Source organism: Capsicum annuum, chromosome 7, assembly GCF_002878395.1.
Source record: "Capsicum annuum cultivar UCD-10X-F1 chromosome 7, UCD10Xv1.1, whole genome shotgun sequence".
Taxonomy (NCBI): Eukaryota; Viridiplantae; Streptophyta; class Magnoliopsida; order Solanales; family Solanaceae; genus Capsicum; species Capsicum annuum.
In genome coordinates this window covers 17,356,233-17,377,469 of record NC_061117.1, presented here as the reverse complement: position 1 = coordinate 17,377,469, position 21,237 = coordinate 17,356,233, and the positions used below count along the sequence as shown (strand labels likewise).

Here is a 21,237-nt window from a genome sequence, read left to right as displayed (position 1 = left end):
TGACTCTAATCAATATTTGGAGCTTTTTGGGTTTGGACAGGTATTATAGGCGGTTCATGGAAAGTTTCTTGATGATAGCTCCTCATTGACTAAATTGACTCAGAAAAAGGTAAAGTTTTCTTGGTTGAATGCTTATGAGGGGAGTTTCGAGAAGCTAAAGGATAAGCTAACTTCGACTCTAATTTTGACATTGCCTAAAGGTAATGAGGGGTTTGTCGTTTGTTGCAATGCGTCCTGGGTGGGACTTGGTTGTGTTTTGATGCAACATAGGAAGGTAATTGCCTATGCTTCTAGGCAGTTGAAGGTGCATGAGAAGAATCATCCTACTCACAATTTGGAGCTTTTAGCGGTGTTTTTTTCTTTAAAATTTGGCCGCATTATTTGTATGGAGTGTACGTGGACATCTTTTTTGACTATAAAAGTCTAAGTATGTGTTCACCCAGAAAGGATCATCCTACTCATGATTTGGAGCTTTTAGCGGTGTTTTTTTCTTTAAAATTTGGCCGCATTATTTGTATGGAGTGTACGTGGACATCTTTTTTGACTGTAAAAGTCTATAGTATGTGTTCACCCAGAAAGAGCTAAATCTCAGGCAAAGGAGATAGTTGGAACTTCTTAAGGACTATGATATGAGTCTTCATTACCACCCAGGTAAAGCTAATGTGGTTACTGATGCTCTTTGCAGGTTGTCCATGGGAATTTTAGATCATATAGATAAGGAAAATGGTAATTGGTGAAGGATATTCACCACTTAGCTAATCTTGGAGTTCGTCTCTTGGACTCTAATGATGGTGGTGTGATGGTACAGGAAATGGTTCGGTCATCTCTTGGTGTAGCGGATAAGGAAAAGCAAATTCTAGATCCTATCTTGATAAAAATCAAGAATGATATTGGTGGACAAAGGGTGATGGTGTTTGAGATCAGTGGTGATTGTACCTTGAAGTACCAAGAAAGGTTATGTGTTCCAGATGTTGATGGTTTGGACAAATAATATTGGCTGAGGCGCATGAATCACACTATGTTGTTCATTCCAGTTTGACAAAAATATATCATGATTTTAAGGAGATGTATTATTGGAATGGTATAAAGAGAGATGTGGATGATTTTGTAGCCAAGTGTATGGTATGCTAACAAGTCAAAGTTGAGCACATAAGGCCTGGAGGGTTGTATTAGGAAATTGAGTTGCCTGAATGGAAATGTATAACACCCTGAGTTTTAACCCTTAGAAAATTTTCTAGAATTTTGGTCTCTAGACCCTATACGACTCATGGGTAGGAGCTGTATGTTGCGGAATGGATGGTAAGGTCCAGTTATATGCTGACCAGTGTTGGTTGGTAGGATGGATTTAGGTTACTGGAATGTATACGATTTAGGGGTACAAGTCGTATTGGTGGTTACGAATCATATGGTTCCTTAACTTAATCTTAGACTTGGTTAATTAGGTTGGATCTGAGTACGAGTGGCTCTCTATGAGCCGTAAGCCAAGGTATGATTTATACCCAGGACTTGTATGATGAACATTGTTCCAATCTTCTGTGATTCTATATTGCCAGAGATACGGGTGAAGGGTACGGATTGTAAGCTGTCACTATGACTTGGGTAGGATGAGTTATATGCTGAACAGTATTGGATCCAAAGGTTAAGGCTGGGATAAGAGTGGAGGGTACCAATCGTATTAGAGGGTACAATTTGTGAGGGTTAGTCGTACCCTGGGGTGGGGTTTTGTGCAACTTACGTGGGGGTATTCTGGACATTTCCCCACTCATCCTAATAAGGTCCCTTGACATCTAACCTACTTGAGAGGATATTTACCCTATTATTCCATTCATTAACACTTAGAAACTCTTCTAAAACACTTTATAATTCTCTAAAAAACTTTTGGGCAAGGGATACTAAGGTTTCAACTAAAGGATTAATTTGGGGCTTGTCTTGGTGATTTCTTTCCATCTTCATCTTGGTTTAAGGCATATTCTCTTCCTTCATTGTTAATTCTATCTAAAAGCATGGTTTTTATGGATGTTTTTCATGACTTCGTGGATTGTATAATTTTGGTTTTCAAATATGAATTGAGGGTTTTGATATAAATGGTTAGTTATGGTTTTCTGCGGTTTTAATTATTCTTTATATGCATTAATGGTGGTTTTGGGTAATTGGATTGCATGAGAATGGTTTAATGGTAATTGGAATTGGTTTTGGTTATATTATGCCACCAATGTGTTTGAAAAAATGCATATAGTAATATTTTCATTACATTGAGTACTTTTCATGGAACTTTTGCTTGTTTTAAAACTTGGTCAAATCTTTATATTTCTAACTTGGTTAAAGGTTGGATTGATAGTTGATAATACAAATGAATCATACTTGTGTTTGGCCTACCTTGTCCATCATTCGGGGATAAATGATCCTAGTGGGGGAGACTGAAACATCCTGGGTTTGGACCCTTGGAAAATTTCTTGAATTTCTGGGTTCTAGACATCATACGACTTGTGGGTACCAGTCGTATGATGGGGTACGGTTGGTATACTCCTGGTCGTATGGTAACCAGTAATGGTTGGTTGGTTGAATTGGTTTCTGGAATGGGTACGACTTGGATAATATGAGTCGTATGGTTCGATATGGGTCATATGTTTTGGGTTTTTCCTTTACTTAATCTGAGACTTAGTAACTTAAGTTGGATCTGAGTATAAGCTGCTTACCATGAGCCGTAAGATATGGTACGAGTCGTACCATTGGCTCGTCGGTACACAGTGTTCAAACTTCCTTTGGTTCTTTTCTGCCAAGGATACGATTTAGGGGTACTGATTGTATGGTTAGGTATGAAATGGGTTGGGTAAGTCGTATGGTAGACAATGTTGGGTCCAAAGGGGAAGGCTTAGGGTAAGAGTGATGGGTACCACTCATATTGGAGGGTACGACTGGTATGGGTAGTCGTACCACCTTATATGAATTTTAAGTAGTTTAAGTTGGGGGTAATATGGACATTTCTCCACTTAGCCAACTAAGGCCCCACGACTTATGTAAGCCCCCGCAAAATTCTAAGCCTGACTCAGTCCTTTAAAGCTTACTAAGGGGTCCAAGACTTAGAAAAAAATCCAGCTAAGCATTTATACTTATAGTCATTTCAGCCTTCATAGTTGGCAATCATATTTCACGACCTTCCCGACCTTATTTTGTCAATTTTAAAATTGATTCATGACTAGGGTAACTTGTAGGCTATCTCGGGTGAGTTTCGAGTTTTTTCGACTAGCGTAAGGGTGAGTTTGGATGCTAAAAATAGTGAAGTGTCGCGATGGCCCTGGGTTGCGAGGCCCAGTAAATCCAGCTAGGGGTCGCATCATGATAGGTAGTCAACCCAAGTAGGGGTCACGATACGAGGGACATCCCAGTTTAGTAAATTTCAGTTACGGGTTATGGGGGTAAATGGGACAATTTCCCCACCCATATTCACCCCAAAACACAACATTAAGCCCCCATTCACTAAAATATACTCACTTTCTCTCAAACTCTCTCAAGAAAAAGCATTAGGGTATTCAATTCAAGATTCAAATCTCAAGAATTCTACCATCAATCTTCTCAAAAACAAGCATAAAGGTATGTGAAGTGTTCATCCAAGGGCCCTTTCACCCTTGGAGTTCAAGAAATCCTTTTTAAAATCTTAAATCATGATTTCCATGCTGTGGGTTGTTTGTATTCATGTTAATCTTGTTGTGTGATTTCCAAGATGATGTCTTTAATGAATTTCATGAATTTATGTTAGCATGTGGGTTGAAATCTTTGAAATTGAAGTGATTAATGTAGCCATGATGTATTGAATTATTATTCATACCCAAGTATAATGTGATGCCTCCCATGTGTTTGCCAAAATTTCTAAGTAAATTAATTGTCCAATTTGATGCATTGTTGATCTTAATTATGAACTCATGAAAGAACTGCATGTCTAAAGGACTCCCATATTAAATCTATGCCTTGAAGGTATTTGTTGAAATGCCTATGTGAATTGTTGTGTACTTATGACATGATAGCATGCATCCCTATACATGTACAAGTTCAAGATTTACAAGTGTTTGATGAAATGCCTTAGAAAGTGAATTATGAATATGTGGCCATTGTTGTGCCTTCAAGATTTATGTTATGCTTTACACTTTACGCCATTTAGTCCCGAGGGTATTTAATACCCGACAATTTAGATGTATACCTAGAGCCAGTGTCAGTTACAGATTAGTTCAGTTAGGTCACGATCAGTGGTAGTATTAGTCAATTCAAGAATCCAGGAAAACTCAATAAACTTAGTACTAATCCTGTCCATTTTAGTAACAGTTCAGTCAAGCCAAGTATGAACTAGGAAATCAGTTCAGTGTCTATTCTATTGGGAGTAGGATTCAGCACCAAGTAAACCCAAGAATGGGGACTTACTTACCAGTAGAGGGTGTAACCCTTAGAAGCAATCCTTGTGTTCCAGTACTACGTAGCCAGCGTAGGTTGAGATATCAAACCTACCAGTCGAGGGTTGATGAGGTGTTTTAACCTGTTAGTTGAGAGTTTACCCATTCTCCTTAGAGTACCTACTAGATGAGGGTATCTCTTTAATTTTCTTTACTTGTGGCACGGTACTGGCACCCTTCCAACTGGGGTTACAAGTTGGACCCCAAAATCTATTCAGTAAAGGGGCATGTCGGTTAGATGATTACCTTCTACAGTCTCAGTTTCAGATTCAGTCTCAGATTAGAACTCAGTATAGTTTTACAGACTTTAGGACTATCAGATATAGTCATCCAGATAATCAGTAATACAGTATTAGTAAACCTAGATATCAGTGAATTAGTATTCAGACTCTGTATCCGGTATGATCACAATTTTAGTTATAGTCTACATATTCATGAATGCACTCCTATTCAGTTATATTCATGTTATTCAATTAGTATTGTTCATACATCATGAACCTATGCGTTTCAGCCTACCTTACTGAGCATACCAGTATATTTAAAGTATTGACGCATGTTTTTTGTTCTATGATGTCTTATATCATAGGTTCAAATGCACGGGACCCAAAACATCCGTAGTAATACAACTTCTCAGTAGACAACATAGTTGTGAGTCCTCATATTTAGAGTACATAATTATTTTTAGCATTTTAGTTATTTCAACAGTCAGTCGGAGTTAGTTGGGGACTTGTCCCATCAACTCTATATTTCAAACAGTTTAGAGGCTTATCAGACTAGAGTGTTTTCAAATAGTTGTTTTCCAGCATTCAGTTTTCCGTATACAGTATTGTTTTCAGATTTGAACCTTATGTAAGTTTCCGTATTTACTTTCTTATTTTGTTGTTACTGCATCTTTATTATTCAGTGCTTACAGCAGGTACCAGTCATGGGTTAGCTAGCTGTCCTTCAGGATTGTTAGCGTCGTATAGTGTTCGGGGTACAGATTTAGGGAGTTATAAAACTTGGTATCAGATCCTAAGGTTCAATAAAGTCTTAGGAAGTCTGGAAGCCGCATATAGTAGAGTCTTGTGCATGGGTGTGTAGCGCGCAACACTTATGGACAGGAGGCTATGAGATGGTTTAGGAACTGTTTCCCTTCTTTTAGTATTCATGTCGTGCGAGTGAGCATGAGGTCCATTTAAACTCTCTATCTAATCCAAGTTTCTCTTTTATTTACAAATCATGCCTCCCAAAAGAACTAAGGGAAGAGAAACAGAAAAATAGCCAGAACCCCAGCCAGTCCAGCTAGATCCTCTGGACGAACATGTCTCCCATGCTGAGTTCAAAACAGCTTTCACCACCCTAGCTCATGATATAGCAGCCCAGAATGAGTGCCGAACTATTTTTCTGGTCAACCCAGTGGCCAACCCAGTGGCTGCCAGGCTTCGGGACTTAACCCGAATGAACCCTCCTCTTTCATCGGGTCTAGGTCAGATGAGGACCCTCAGAAACTTATTGATCAGGTGTAGAAAGTGACTGATATTATGGGGGTGATGGCTAGTGAGAGTACTGAGCTAGCTGCATATTAGTTATAGGATGTGGCTCACTCGTGGTTCAAATAGTTGAAAGCAGAAAGAGCCGCGACGCAGGGCCCATAGAATGGGAGGAGTTTACCACTGCTTTTCTAGATAGGTTCTTCCCACAGGAGTTGAGGGAAGCAAAGGTTCTAGAATTTGTCAATCTGAAGCAGGGAAACATAACGATGAAAGAGTATTCTCTAAAGTTTACTCAATGAGCCAAATATGCTCCTCACGTGGTAGCCGATAGCAGGTCTAAGATAAGCAAGTTTGTGTCTGGGGTGAGTGATATTGTTACAGCGCTGATTATTAAATGAAGTATTTCTGAGTCCCTGTTGAAAATTCACTTTCTACTATATTTGGTTTCTTTATCAAGCAAATCAAAGCAGGTGTGTCTACTGTTTGCAATCAACAGACGTTAATTAAAACTTATGAATTATCAAGAGATCGAACCACCTTTTGAATCTTGAATACTTAACACCTCATCAAGACCTAACCCTAGATCCCAAAACTTAGGTTAATGGAGTTTAGCCACTTATGATGTAACGAACGACACACATAACTGAATTCATGATTTGAAAGATAAACATACAGAGATGAATAATAACTAGTGAATCGCAGATTAGATCATAAAGGAAAAATCCTAAAATACTGATAATAATCTCGCAAAAATAGTTGTGTTGTTAAAGTCAAGCAATAAAGAGAGAAAAAAATCAAAATATGTTGTCCAAAACTCAAGGTGTCGACCTTGTGCAGAATAATAATGATAACAATGTCAATAATAATAAAAATGTTTAGAAAACCCTAAAACAAAGCTTTAAATAGTTTACCCTAAATAAGGAAACAAAATCAAGGTTACAGCTTTTTCTCGAAATAGACGATGACTGTTGGTGACGCCTTATCAGGATCCTGACGACTTATCAAGAATGTCATCAGGTCTTCTTCAAATCTGCACTATTCCTGTCTTAGGTTGACAACAACTTCTGATGGCTTGTCAGGACTGTGATGACTTATCAGAAATGTCGTCACACTGTTGCTCCAATTCTTATATCCTGCCTAAGTCTGACGGTATTCCTGATGACTTATCACCATTATGATGGCCTATCAAAAAACGTCATCGATTCTACCAGCTGGAACTCATTCAGTTTAAGGCTGACGACAAACTTGATAACTTATCATACCCTTGACGATTTATCACAAAATGTCGTCACAACTTCCACTTTAGGCCAACTCTCTGTCTACTGATGATGACCAACCTGCTAGATTATTACAGGGCTGATGACTTATCACAAATTAGTCAGCCACACTTGACTTCAGATTTCTTCAAATTTCAACTTCTTTACTTCATTTCATGTTGTTTCTCTATCATATCAACTTAAACTGCAAAATCAAACATAAACTAATCAAAAATAACTAAAGTTGCTCAAGACCTTGTAATTATTTAGCATTAAAAGCCTCAAATATGTTAGCATATGCTCACACATCAACACCCACAAGTTAAAATAATTGCTTTTCCTCAAGTAACCAAAACATAACTAAGAGAATATAACGTTCAATTTGGTAGCTAATTACTCATGTTAGTTTAGAATAATTTCACCAAATCCAAGGTCAGTCAATTTAAAACTCATTGTTGATGTTTTGAAAAACAACCATACAACTCACAAGCATCAAGATACGACAAAAATTTAGCAATAACAATCATGCCATACCAAGATCATACTATCTGAATAAGTCAGTGACTTAGCAACATACCCAATGTGCCCTCACAACAAAGAAATTCCTTTTTCACTCATATCAGAATTCACATACATAAACATAGGGATAATCACAAGTCTCACTCTCAGAATGAAGTTCCAAACACTTATGTCAAATGCCATAGGCTTGCCCTTATGGTCAGTACCCAAATCTTTAGGTAGGTCAGTTAGGATCACGTTAGGGCTTTTCTTAAGCTTGTAATGTAGGCTAGGGGCTGGTATGATATTCATGGATATTTTAGAGTGACTATGCCTCCTTGACACTACACTAAACTCTTAGGGTTTCACTTTTCAACCTTCTTTTCTTCCTCTTCTTTTATTGATCACACATGCTCAAGATGGATACGATTTTTTCAATCATCATATTATCTTTTTATCATCTTTAACACAACGTTCTCTTTTCTTATTCCCTTTTCACCGCACCCAACTTTTTATTATTTTCTCTTATTCTACCTTTCTTCATGCTTATTTTGCATCACGCACTTCTATGATAGCCACCCTCAACTTAGGCTATTTGCTTAAGTCAAGGTGCATAGTATCTAAGGAGGACCAGAGCCATAACAGGTTCATTGTGAGGTAAACGGGAAGGTGAGAGGTTTTACAAAAAGAAATAGTCATATAGGCTCCAATCAAGGATCAAGGGATATTATTCACATTAGGAAGGTCATTTATGCTGAAAGTGGGTTACAATAAAAAATGGCCTATGATCCTTTTCTAACCCCTATACTACAGCCCAGGCAGGACTAAGAGGGCAAGTTCTAGATTCGGCATACAGTAGAAGCTGAGTAAGACCTCACACACAGATGGCACACAAGTACATCGCATATCACTACTTATCTGATTCATGCAATTTGTTCAGCAAAAATTATCAAGTCGTTATACTAATGCCACAAAAAGATGCACCGCAGTCACAGATGAATGCAATTTACACAGTTATAAATTCAAACCAATGAAGAGGTGCTCAAAATTGACAAAACAAGCTAACTACCTTAAGAACCTATATTACTCCCAATTATCTACCAAAAATTATTACAACATCCTACCCTACACTGTCACGGCCCAAATCCTATTAAGGCGGACTGGCACCCGTTGCCGGTAAGGCTCGGGAGAACCAACCTGTAGCGATACATTACCTATGAACATTATAAGTTACTTTCATACTAAACATGCCCTCAAAAGATAAATAGGACTAGCAAGCCAAAAGATATTATATGACTAGGCCATTGGAGCCACAATGTCTACGGTACGATACATGACCATACTATACTTTACGTAGTCTACAAAGCCTCTAGTCAAGAAACATTATCTTACAAGGGTCGGGACAGGCCCCGCCTCATGATAAGATACTATACAATACAAAAAGATATGATAAGACTCAAAGCCCCGAAGCAACCTGGAGCTCAGTGACTGCAGTTGATATCCTGTACTCTTACTGGGGAGGTTTATTAGCTTCTGTACCTGCAGCATGGAATGCAGGTCCCCCAAGAGGGACGTCAGTACGAAATAATGTACTGAATATGTAAGGCAACATGTACTATATATGAGATAAAAACTCAAATGAAACCAGTACTGCTGTAGGGTAAAAGACCACCTTTATGAATATTGTGGAGTCATGTATCTTATAACAATTATGTTACTTTACTCTTATTGCTTGTATAATCTGTGCACAGCATGTAATACAGATGACCAGCTGATCAGTGGTAAATCTATATCAGGATCGACCCATGCTAGGCTTTCCTTTCACCCCTGGGATACCCCCTGTAATACTGGGATTGACCCATGCAAGGTGATTCTTTCACCCCTGGGATACCACCCATCAGAAGCAACTGTAGACATAAATCTTCTTATTACTTTTGAGATGAATCTTTGGTGGTCATAACATTTGAGCTATAAGACTATAAGCATGACAAATGACAAGTATGTGTCCATGTAACATCATATCATAATGAAAAGAGTGGGTTGTACAATTAGTGAAACATGTAGGACATAAACAACGTATGAACTTTATTTAGCTAAAAAGAAGACTCATATGTCATGGTACCCAATGTATGTATGCAGCAGTGACAATGCTCGAATCTGGACACACAAGTACATGTTAAAGAGTGGAGTGGTTATGTCGAAGTTTGTAAAGGTCTCTATGTGCCAATGAAGACTTTGGATTCCATGCCAAATAATAAGAGATCGAATAGCCTTACATACCTCGACATATCAACTTGTTTTTACGTTGAAATGACTTCTTTTCTTCAAACTATTTATCTACAATATCATGTTTTAAAGCTAGTATTAGCAGCTAATCAATGCATCTGGACAACCCAATCTCACAAGACACAACACTTTGGCAACAAACGTATAACCATCAACTCAATGGTGTTATTCCGACTTTCTCAATTCTAACTGTATTCAACCAGCATACATTATCATATACATGATGTATACAGCCTATATTAGCTCTATAACATGCTGGCAACAGTCCATAACTACAACACATAACCATTTTACTAAACGCTCAACTAAGAAGCACAACATCTCGTCGTCTCCCTACATTTCGTCGTTAACAATTCATACTTGTCCCAACTTTGAACCAGATGCTCCCAACATATATATACATCAAATAAACCTTAACATAGTCACAAAATATCTCAAAACGTAGGGGGAAACGTGAAACAACAGCCCCCTCAACAAAACAGTCCAATACCATTTTGGAAGCACATAAGATCATATAAGGATACTTGTTTCCAAAGAACTAGCAAAACAGTCCAGCAACCTTGGCAACCATATACACACTATAACATGTTAATAACCTCAACTTTATATCATATTAAAGTGAAAAATCAGGGTAAGAATCGTTCCAAAGCCAAGAAAACCAAACAACAACTTTCAGGACACAAGCTGTCCAGAAATTCCTGCACAGTGAACCAGCCAAGTTATCTTGTTTTCCATGGAAAATTCATATCAAGTATATGGTTATTTTTACATACCTTAACTCCCAAGGTGTAGGTATAATTCAAGAACTCAAAAAGTAGCCTTTGGTTGCCTTCCAAGGTGAAGAAATGCCAAGAGAAACTTAGAGAGAAAATCTGAAATTTTTGGTCTTTTGTTGGTTAACTCAAGGAGCTCGGTTTTGGTCCCTTTTTAAGGAGACTTTAGACCGACTTTATCCTGATATTTTCAGATGATTAACTCAAATTGGTCAATGACTAATTTTCCCCTTTCACTTGGGCCTTTTGGATCTCTAAATCAACGGGCTTTAGTGGCCCATTTCCTTAATCTTTCTTGCACTTTGTTTGGGCCCAATTTTGTTAGTAGTGAATGAATGTAGTTGGGCCTATTATATAAAAATCTTGGGCTGAACATCTTGGCCCAATATAATGTTAAACCATTGGCTTAAATAGCCTCCCTAACTTGGGCTTCGTTTGTCACAAGACTTGGAACGTTTCGGCGTTAAGCCTTGTCTTCGTTCCCCTTCCTTTTTACTAACGTCTAGACTTCAAGTGAGTTCACTTATGAATGAATTCTTCTCCCTCATGTATATATAATTTTTAAGCTAAGCACACAGGTGACTCACCTGCTAGCTCCCTAAGTTCCATAAGCATGTCAATGTTTTTTTTTCCGTTTAAGGCCACAGTCTCTAAATAGACTTCCATATAGTGCCCCAATCTAACACTTGAACATTTGAAAAATTTTGGTAGTAATTAAATCAAGTCGTATGTCATTTTATGTGAACATTACTAGTACATGTAAAATATGGGGTGTTACATACACCCTCAACTTAAAATTGAAAATAAAGATAAGCTAAGGGTTAGAGTATATCTGGAATAGGTGAATCCCGGGGTTCATGGATTTCTGACCCTGCTATTGCATCATCTGCTACCATCTCTCTATCGGGAGCTTCTGGCTTTGCAGTGGTAGGGGGTCTGGCACCTACAACCCTGGCTTTCAAAGCCTCCTCCCATCTCTCATTTTCCGCTAGGGACTCCATTCTTGCTTTCTTCAAATCCTATTTTTCGGCCTTCTTTTTTGCCTTTTTTTTCACTCTTCTTTATTCTTCGCTGTCAGGATCTTCTTTCTTATCTTTGGCCTTTTTCTCCCCTCTCTTTTTCTTTTTCTTTGGTGAATCTCCAATGAGGTCAAGCATTGGAATTTCTTACTCAAATTCATGCATAGCCGGATCTGTCAACACCATAAATTAGTGCTGTTGCAACACCCCAACATCTACCTTTACCTTGTTCAAGGCCACTCTAAATTTAACAAGATCAGCTCCTGACATTTCTTTTTTCCATGCATCAAATTGGTTCCCCAAATTTGTAACCCATCCAGGAAAAGTCACAAAAGGCTCAAGGGCAGCCTTGATCCTCTTGTCTACTGCAGTGGCAAACTATTTGGCAAAAGCAAGTAGTTGTACCTCACACCATTTGGCTTATTTGGCCACTTTTCTGATATCGATCGGTTGAAATACAAATCCTGCTGATGCTGTAGGAGCTGAGGGATTGTGTTCATTCTCAGGCACTGAACCCACTTGTGCTGAAAAAGTTGGCCGCATAGTCTCAGAATCTTGCACTTCCACATTAGGTGTTGAACCGGCATCTATAACTGGAGGGTCTGATGCTGCCTCTACACCTCTATTAAGTCTCAGACCTATCTGATTTTCATACTACCTTATGGGATTATGGGTCTTTTGGGAAGTAATATCATTGTCAACCCCTGCAATCTCTAGCACATTAGCAGCTCGACATAACTCTGTGATAAGACATGGGAAAGGATAAATAGTGTCAGTTCTTGACATTCTAGTCTTCATCTCATCAGCAATGATTTCCTTGAAATTAAGGGGGAGCTGCTGCACCATGGTTGCTACTAGGATAGCTTGGTCGTCACCCAGAATGTTGTCTCCATCAGTGGGCATCAGCCAGATACGCACTACACCCCACCAAAACTTTGCTTCTTGAGTCAAAGAGGACTTATAGATTATCTCATTTGGGTTAGTCACCCATGCTGGTTCCCCTTCGACTATGATGTTGGCCAACCGTGGATGTTGATTTGCCTAATTTTTAATCCGAGTATAGACTGATGGTGAAGTGGCCTGAGGAGTGAAGTTGGGGCCATGCAAGAACTTGTTGATGATTCTGATTGAGATATCAACCCTTACGCCCCTTACCTGAACTCTCTTTAACAGGGGATGGTCTGGAACTCTTTCTCCTGACCTACATATATTTTCCAACTGAGCCTGGTAATTCGCGTAAAACTCTCAGACCAGTGCAGGGAAAAATGAGCTTCCCCCTTTTGTAGTCCATCCCAAGGCATACTCTTGAACTTCTATGCCACTTTAGGATACCTCGCAGGCCTATGGTGGTAATCCTCTTTTTTTCCTGAATCATCCTTTTAGTCCTTCTTCTATCAGTTCTGTGGATCCCAGTAGTGAAGATGCCCTCTGCCTTGGGAATTTGCCATCTAGCATTGTCTCAAATTTTGGGGTTCTTACATTTGATAAGTTTTCCCCGAATTGGAGACTTTTTATCATCTTGTTGTTCAGTAGAAGGGGATTCAGATGTTGTTCCCTCAGAGTCAAGCTCCTCAGACTCTTCATGTTCTTCCTTTATAGATTCAGCATGTTCAGACTCATGCTGCTCATGTTCAGAATATTCAGATGCCTTCTACTCAAAAGCAGTTGTTGTTTCAGTGTCCTCACTATTCTCCACCTGAACTAGTGGGGGTGGTGGAGGCTGGTTAGGGCTTTGCTTCTTTTTTTGCTTCCTGAGCATACGTTCTTCGTCTTCATAATCAGACTCCTCATTGATGAGCTTCTGGCATACACTTTTCTGTTGTTCCTTTTTTGTAAGCATAGGGCTCTTTTCTTTGGGTGCCATTATAAGGTTCCTATAGCAATAAAAAAACCATTAGTCAATCCTCAAAAGCCTAAACACAAACACATTAATCATTTAATCACATCCTTTAAAAAGGCTCATTCATGCTTTAGGTTCCAAGTCTGACGACATTTCTTAATAAGCCGTTACGACTATGATAGCTTATAACAATTGTCATCAGTGTTAGACAGAACCTGCGAAACTTTGTCAACTTCTAACAACATTTCTGGTAAGCCGTCATAAATGTGGTAGCCTATCACAAATGTCGTTAGCTCTAAACAGTACTCACTTCATTCTTAGTAGCCTTTGATGACATTTTTGATAAGCCATCATAGTTGTGATAGATTATCATGAATGTCGTCAGCTCTTATTAGAACCCCACTTTTGATTTTAACTCAGTTTTTGTCCCATTATTTCTCAAAATCCACTCGAGTTTTGATTTGTGAGCTGAATTTTAAGCCTTAGGCTTGCACAACAAACCCTAGTTCCGAATTTCAGCCCCTTTTCCAGTTGAACTTGGTTCAAGTCTCTTGGGAACTTGGGTTGTCATCAATCTATCCCTGACCACTTGAAAGGAAAAGTCAAATTTAGAGCATACTTGATGGGAGCCTTCAATGTGATTACACACACAAGAGGAAGTAGGAAGAAATTCTTGATTTTAATTGTAAACCCACACACAAGGAAACTCACCTTTTGTTTTACTTGGAAAATTTTTTGACTAAGGAAATAAAATACTCTAGATATTGAAGGGAAATAACTTAAAAGGAAGTAAAAACACGTGGGAAGTGGAAAGGTTCGACTGGGCCCGGGTCGGATCTTTATAATTAGCCCAGATTTGGTTGTTAAGTTACTTTCTAACGATATCTTATGACGGCTTGTCATAGGAGTAATGACCTATCATGGATGTTGTCAGCCTTAACAGAACTTCAATTCAAAATTGGCCTCTCTGACGATAATTTTGATAGCTTATCACAGTTTTGACGGCTTATCATGAATGCCGTTAAGACCTTTTCTGCTGATTTTATTAGTTTTCCATCTTCTGTTAGCTAAATCCTAACTACAAAAATAAATACTTTACTAGAATATAAAATTTTGGATTGCCTCCCTATAGCGCCTGATTTACTATCGCAGCACGACTTGGTTATCTTAACTACTCAGACTTTACCAAGACAACCTATTGATACCCCTTTATCATCTTCATATAATACATCAATGATTGAGAAAACACCCATCTCTTTTTGCTGAGTCATGGATGAGTGTATCTCGAAGCGTGTTTCTTTATCATTTAGCCTGAACTTCAGCTCATTTAGCTCTATGTCTATGGTCACTCTCCCAGTTGCAAGGAATAGTCTACCCAAGATGATGGGCACTTCAAATTCCACATTGCAATCTAGGACTACAAAATCAAGAGACAAAATAAAATCAGCTACCTTTACTAAAACATCGTGTAATATGCCCACAGGCTGCTTCACAGACCTATCTGCCATCACCAACCACATATTTGTTGGGGTAGGATTCCCCTAACCCAGTTTCTTGTACACAACAAGTGGCATTAGGTTTATACTATCTCCCAGATCGCATAATGCTTTGGTGAATTTCAGGGAACCATTAGTATACGGGATGGTAAACGCTCTCGGATCTGCCTTTTTCTGCACTAAAGACCTTGTAGAGATAGTGCCACAATGGAGAATATTGTCCTCCATCTCATGGATAACCTTACATTTCTTAGTCATAAGGTCCTTTATGAAATTTGCGTATCCTGGCATTTGCTCAAGTGCCTTGAACAAAGGCACATTTATTACCAATTGCTTGAGCATTGCCAGGAATTTACTGAATTTTGCATCCTCAGCCTTCTTCTCCAATCGTTGAGGAAAGTGAGGTGGTGGTCTTGGGATAGTTTTCAACCCCACTTCCTCATCCTTCTTTCTTTCCTTCTCTGAAGCATTAACAGAACTATCCAGCTTCTCAGACTCCACTGGATCGCTTTGTTTGGATTTATCAACAACTACCTCACCATTTACAGATTTTCCCACAGAATATCCAGGTAATATCTTACCACTCCTAGTGGTAATTACCATAATAATCCATCATTCCGCAGATTTTGAATCATATCGCTTAGTAATGTTCCGCTCTTTTTTCTAGTTGAATGTAGTGGAAAGTTGTCTCATCTGCTGCTCCAACTATTTGATGATAGTGGAGTGTGAGTGCACCAACTGACTGATGGATGTCAGATCGGTCTTCATGGTGGTTACACCAGAATTGGTGGCCTCAGCTTCCTTCAACAATTTTTCCATTATGTCCTCCATGGACATATTTCTAGAGCTAGTTGCAGTAGGTTTCTGATTTCGAGGAACATATAAACCACTCCTGTCATTATTGCTTCTCCAGTTTCCTTACTCCATGTATTTGTAACCAGGCTTGTCATAAATATTCCAACCTTGATTCCCTTGGTTATTGCCTCGGAAACCCCCCTGATTATTAATATAATTCACCTCTTCTTCAAGATCCACATCCAATCAGTCTTGGGACGTTACAACTTTTACTTTCTCAGTCTTCCCTGATAATAAGTGCTTGGTGAGCAAGTCGATCTGAGTCTTTAGATGGGCCATGTCTTGATCCCGCTCTTCATCTCTCCTACATTGTTCAGTAGATATACCAACAGAAATAGTAGGGCTTGCTACCACAAAATCCCTGGTATTCCAAGCCCAACTCTGTTTGGTCATCCTATTTAGCATATTTGAGGCATCTTGAAAAGACAGATCAACAAACGAACCACCAATAACATTATCTACAATCGGCTTTGTTACAGAGTTGAGGGCCCTGTATAAAATCTCCATCAAGTGTAGGTCCGTCATATTGTGGTTCAGACACTGTGTTAGATTCTTCTTGAATCTCTCCCAAGTCTCATGCAAAGCTTTAGTAGGAAGCTATCTAAAATTACTGATCTTGTCCCTCAACTGTACCCTCCTGGAGGGTGGAAAAAACTGTTCTAGGAATGCTTCTTTTAATTACCTCCAGTGGGTAATGGAATCAGGCGTAAGCTCATTCAGCGACAATGTTGCCTCCCTAGATAGAGACAACGGGAACAACCTCAACCAGATAGCGTTCTGGCCTACTCCTGGGTTATTAAAAGATTTGCAAATGGTGATAAAATTCACCAGATGCAGGTTCGGATCATCCCCAGGAAGGCTACTTAATAACCCCTTCAGATTGATGAGATGGATCATAGAAATAGTAATGTTGAACTTGGCTCAAAGTGCCAATGGTGGAGGAATAATTTCACCCATTGCACCTGCCCCATCCATTCCATCATCATCATCATTTAGATCATACTAGATCGACTGGTACTCTTGTGTTCTTTGGAACAGATGGTTTCGATTAACATTATGTGGTACTTGTGCAGCTATCTGCTCTGCACGCCTTAGGTTACCAGGATTCAATAACACCTCATCCCCTAAATCTTCTTCCTCAGGGTTTGGATGTCATGCATGTTGCTTGACATTTTGCACATTCACCTAAGTTCTAGCTAAGGCTACCAGTCTGTCAGCCTCTTGCTATTCTGCCATTCTTCCTATTCATTGTAGTTTTGGATTTAGTGGTAATAATGTTTCTCTGGAACTTCTAGTGCTTGGCATACACTATAAAATCCTGCAAATAAACAAAAACAACAAATAAATGTAAATCTAGGAAACTTAATTATCAGTCAATTAGCGCATACAAACTTCTGCTTACAACCGTATTCCCCAGCAACGGCGCTATTTTTGATAACGCTCAAATTACACTCTTGAATGGGAGTAAGTGATCATTATCAATATAAAATCCAACTAGGTTAGGGTCGAATCCCACAGAGAATATGATGTGAACTCAAATTGTTTGCGATTTAATCCACTGATAGTTTAATGTTTCTTGAAATGGGGGGGTCTAGGTTTAACAAGTTGTTGTTTGTCACTTTACTTTCGGTGTTTATAAATCAAGAGTTTATGAAATAACCAAAATTATGTTCACTAGGGCTTTCGGTACATGACAAATGCTAAAAGTGGTTCAAGATTCCCACGGTGGGTAGGATAACAAGCTATCTTTATCGATGTTACGCTTAAATATCTCTCGACCTACTTAAGCATTTAATTCCCTAATCCACTCGGACTTAGGAAATTTCTATTTACTGCCTAAATTTTACCTCAGGTTAACCAACCTTGTTACAGCGCTGATTATTAAACAAAGTATTTCTGAGTCTCTATTGATAATTCACTTCCTACTATATTTGATTTCTTTCTCAAGCAAATCAAAGCAGGTGTGTCTATTGTTTGCAACCAACAGACGTTAATTAAAACTTTAGAATTATCAAGAGATCCTACCACCTTTTGAATCTTGAATACTTAGCACCTCATCAAGACCTAACCCTAGATCCCATAACTTAAGTTAATGGAGTTTAGCCACTCATGATATAACGAATGAAACACATAATTAAATTCATGATTTGAAAGATAAACTTATAGAGATGAATAATAACTAGTGAATCGCAGATTAGATCACAAAGGAAAAATCCCAAAATACTGATAATAATCTCTCAAAAATAATTGTGCTGTTAAAGTCAAGAAGTAAAGAGAGAAAATATCAAAATATGCTATCCAAAATGCAAGGTGTTGACCTTGTGCGGAACAATAATGATAAAAATGTCAATAATAATAAAAATGCCTAGAAAACCCTAAAATAAAGCTTTAAATAGTTTACCCTAAATAAGGAAACAAAATCAAGGTTACAGCTTTTTCTCAGAATAGACGACGACTGTTGGTGACGCCTTATCAGGGTCCTGACGACTTATCAAGAATGTCATCAGGTCTTCTTTAAATTTTCACTAGTCCTGTCTTAGGTTGACGGCAAATTCTGATGGCTTATCTGTGACAACTTATCAGAAATGTCATCACACTGTTGCTCCAATTCTTATGTCCTGCCTAAGTGTTACGGCATTCCTATAGACTTATTACCATTATGACGGCCTACCATAAAATGTCGTTGATTCTACCAACTGGAACTCATTCCCTATTTAAGGATGACGACAAACTTGATAACTTATCAGATCCTTGACGACTTATCACAAAATATCGTCACAACTTCCACTTTAGGCTAATTTTCTGTCTACTGATAACGACCAACCTGATAGCTTATCACAGGGATGACGACTTATCACAAATATTGTCAGCTTTACTTGTCTTCAAATTTCTTCAAATTTCAACTTCTTTGCTTTATTTCATGTTGGTTCTCTATCATATCAGCTTAAACTGCAAAATCAAATGTAAACTAATAAAAAAAACTAAAGTTGCTTAAGACCTTGCAATTATCTAGAGTTAAAAGCCTCAAATATGTTAGCATATGCTCACACATCATATTACTGATAGTTTGTTGAGGGATTTTTATCTATTGCCTCCCATATGTCCATATTGACTCAGAAGAAGGTCAAATTCTAGTGGTTAGATTCTTGTGAGAAGAGCTTTTAGGAGTTGAAGACTCAATTCACTATAGCTCTAGTTTTGACCCTACCAGATGGTTTAGATGGCTTTGTTGTGTATTGCGATGTATCCAGAGTAGGTTTGGGTTATGTACCCATGTAGAGAGGTAAGGTCATAGCCTATGCCTCCAAACAACTTAAACCCCATGAGAAGAACTATGCTACTTATGATTTTGAGTTAGCAGCAGTAGTTTTTGCCTTAAATATTTGGAGGCATTACTTGTATGTGGTGCATGTGTTCACATACCATAAAAGCCTGTAGTATGTGTTCTCCCAGAAAGATCTTAACCTCCATCAGATAAGGTGGTTAGAGTTTTTGAAAGATTACAACATGAGTGTCCTATTCTATCCAGGCAAGGCCAATATAGTGGCTAATGCTCTCAGTAGACTGTTTATGAGTAGTGTTGCTTATATTGAGGACAGTAGGAAGAAGTTACTTCAGGGAGTCCATCAACTTGCCTGACTAGGTGTTTGCTTAGTCGACTCGATAGAAGGTAGTATGTGGGTTCAGAATAATTTAGAATCGTCTATAGTTTTTGAAGTAATGGAAAAGTAGGATAGAGATCTCAGTGTAGTTAAGTTAAAAGAGTCAGTCAGCGATCAGAAGGTAGAGGTTTTATCCCAAGGGAGAGATGGTGTATTGCATTGTCAGGGTCGTCTATGTGTGTCGAGTGTAGATAACTTAAGGCAGCGAATTCTTGCAGAGGCGCATGGTGTGCGTTACTCTATTCATGCAGGGGCCATGAAGATGCACCGTAATTTATGGGAAATTTATTGGTGGAGTGGGATGAAGAAAGACATTGTAAAGTTTATAGCTAGGTGCTTTATATGTTAGCAGGTTAAGATTGAGAATCAGAAACCAAGTGAGTCTATGCAGGAGTTTAGCATTCCTACTTGGAAGTGGGAAGGAGTGAACATGGAATTTATGATGGGTTTGCTTCGTACTCGTCGTCAACATAATTCAGTTTGGGCCATTGTAGATAGGATGACCAAATCAGCTCATTTCGTACCAGTCCATACCTCTTATTTAGCCAAAGATTATGCCAAACTCTATATCAGGGAGTTGGTCAGATTGCATGGTGTTTCATTGTCCATTATCTCAAATATATGTACCCAGTTCACCTCTTATTTTTGGATGGTGTTCCAAAAGGGTCTTGGTACCCGAGTTCACCTCAGTACCGCTTTTCATCCTCAGATAGATGGTCAGGCAAAAAGGACCAACCAAACTTTAGAAGATATGTTACGAGCATGTGCGATTGATTTTAAAGGTAGTTGGGATGACCATTTGCCTTTGATTGAGTTCGCATATAAAAACAACTATCATTCTAGCATTTAGATGGCTCTATTTGAGGTGCTTTATGTAAGGAGATGTAAATCTCCCATTGGTTGGTTTGAAGTGGGTGAGGCCGCGGTGATAGTGCCTGACCTAGTATTTGATGCCTTAGAAAAAGTTTAGTTGATCAGCGAAAGGCTTAAGATAGCTCAAAGTCGACAGAAATTGTACACAGATGTGCGGAAAAAAAATTTTGAGTTTAAGATTGGTGACTATGTGTAGTTGATCAGAGAAAGGCTTAAGACAGCTCAGAGTCGAAAGAAATGTACACAGACGTGCGGAAAAAGAATTTTGAGTTTAAGATTGGTGACTATGTGTATTTGAAATCCTCTCCTATGAAAGGAGTGAAGAGGTTTGGAAAGAAGGAGAAACTTAGTCCTTGATATGTCGGTCCTTACCGAATTCTCAGCCATTTCAAAAAGGTAGCTTACGAGCTTGAGTTGCCTTCAGATCTAGCTTTAGTCCATCCAGTGTTTATGTATCCTTGAAAAAGAAATACATAGGTGACCCAGCAGACGTAGGGCATAGACGTTCAGAACAGTCTCTCTTATGAAGAGGTTCCAGTTGAAATCCTTGACTATCAGATTCGTAGACTGAGGAACAAAGAAGTCCCTCTAGTCAAAGTTCTTTGGTGGAATCAATCCATTGAGAGAGCTACTTGGGAAGCAGAAGCAGATATGCAAACCAAGTACCCTTAGCTCTTCTCTGCCAACTCAGACTTAGCTCAAGGTAATAGTTTTTCTTAAAACTAACTCAGAATTCCCTTGCAAAACTTGGTATCAGTTACA

At 38.7% G+C, this 21,237-nt stretch overlaps 1 long non-coding RNA gene across 1 annotated transcript; it reads right to left on the bottom strand.

Moving 5' to 3' along the window:
- Positions 1–8,936: 8,936 nt before the first annotated feature.
- LOC124900043 lies at positions 8,937–9,560 on the bottom strand. Its single transcript, XR_007057627.1, has 2 exons — positions 9,344–9,560; positions 8,937–9,210 (listed from the first exon to the last, which is right to left on the bottom strand). It is a non-coding gene; the product is annotated as an uncharacterized LOC124900043 (long non-coding RNA).
- Between the last annotated feature and the right edge of the window lie 11,677 nt (positions 9,561–21,237).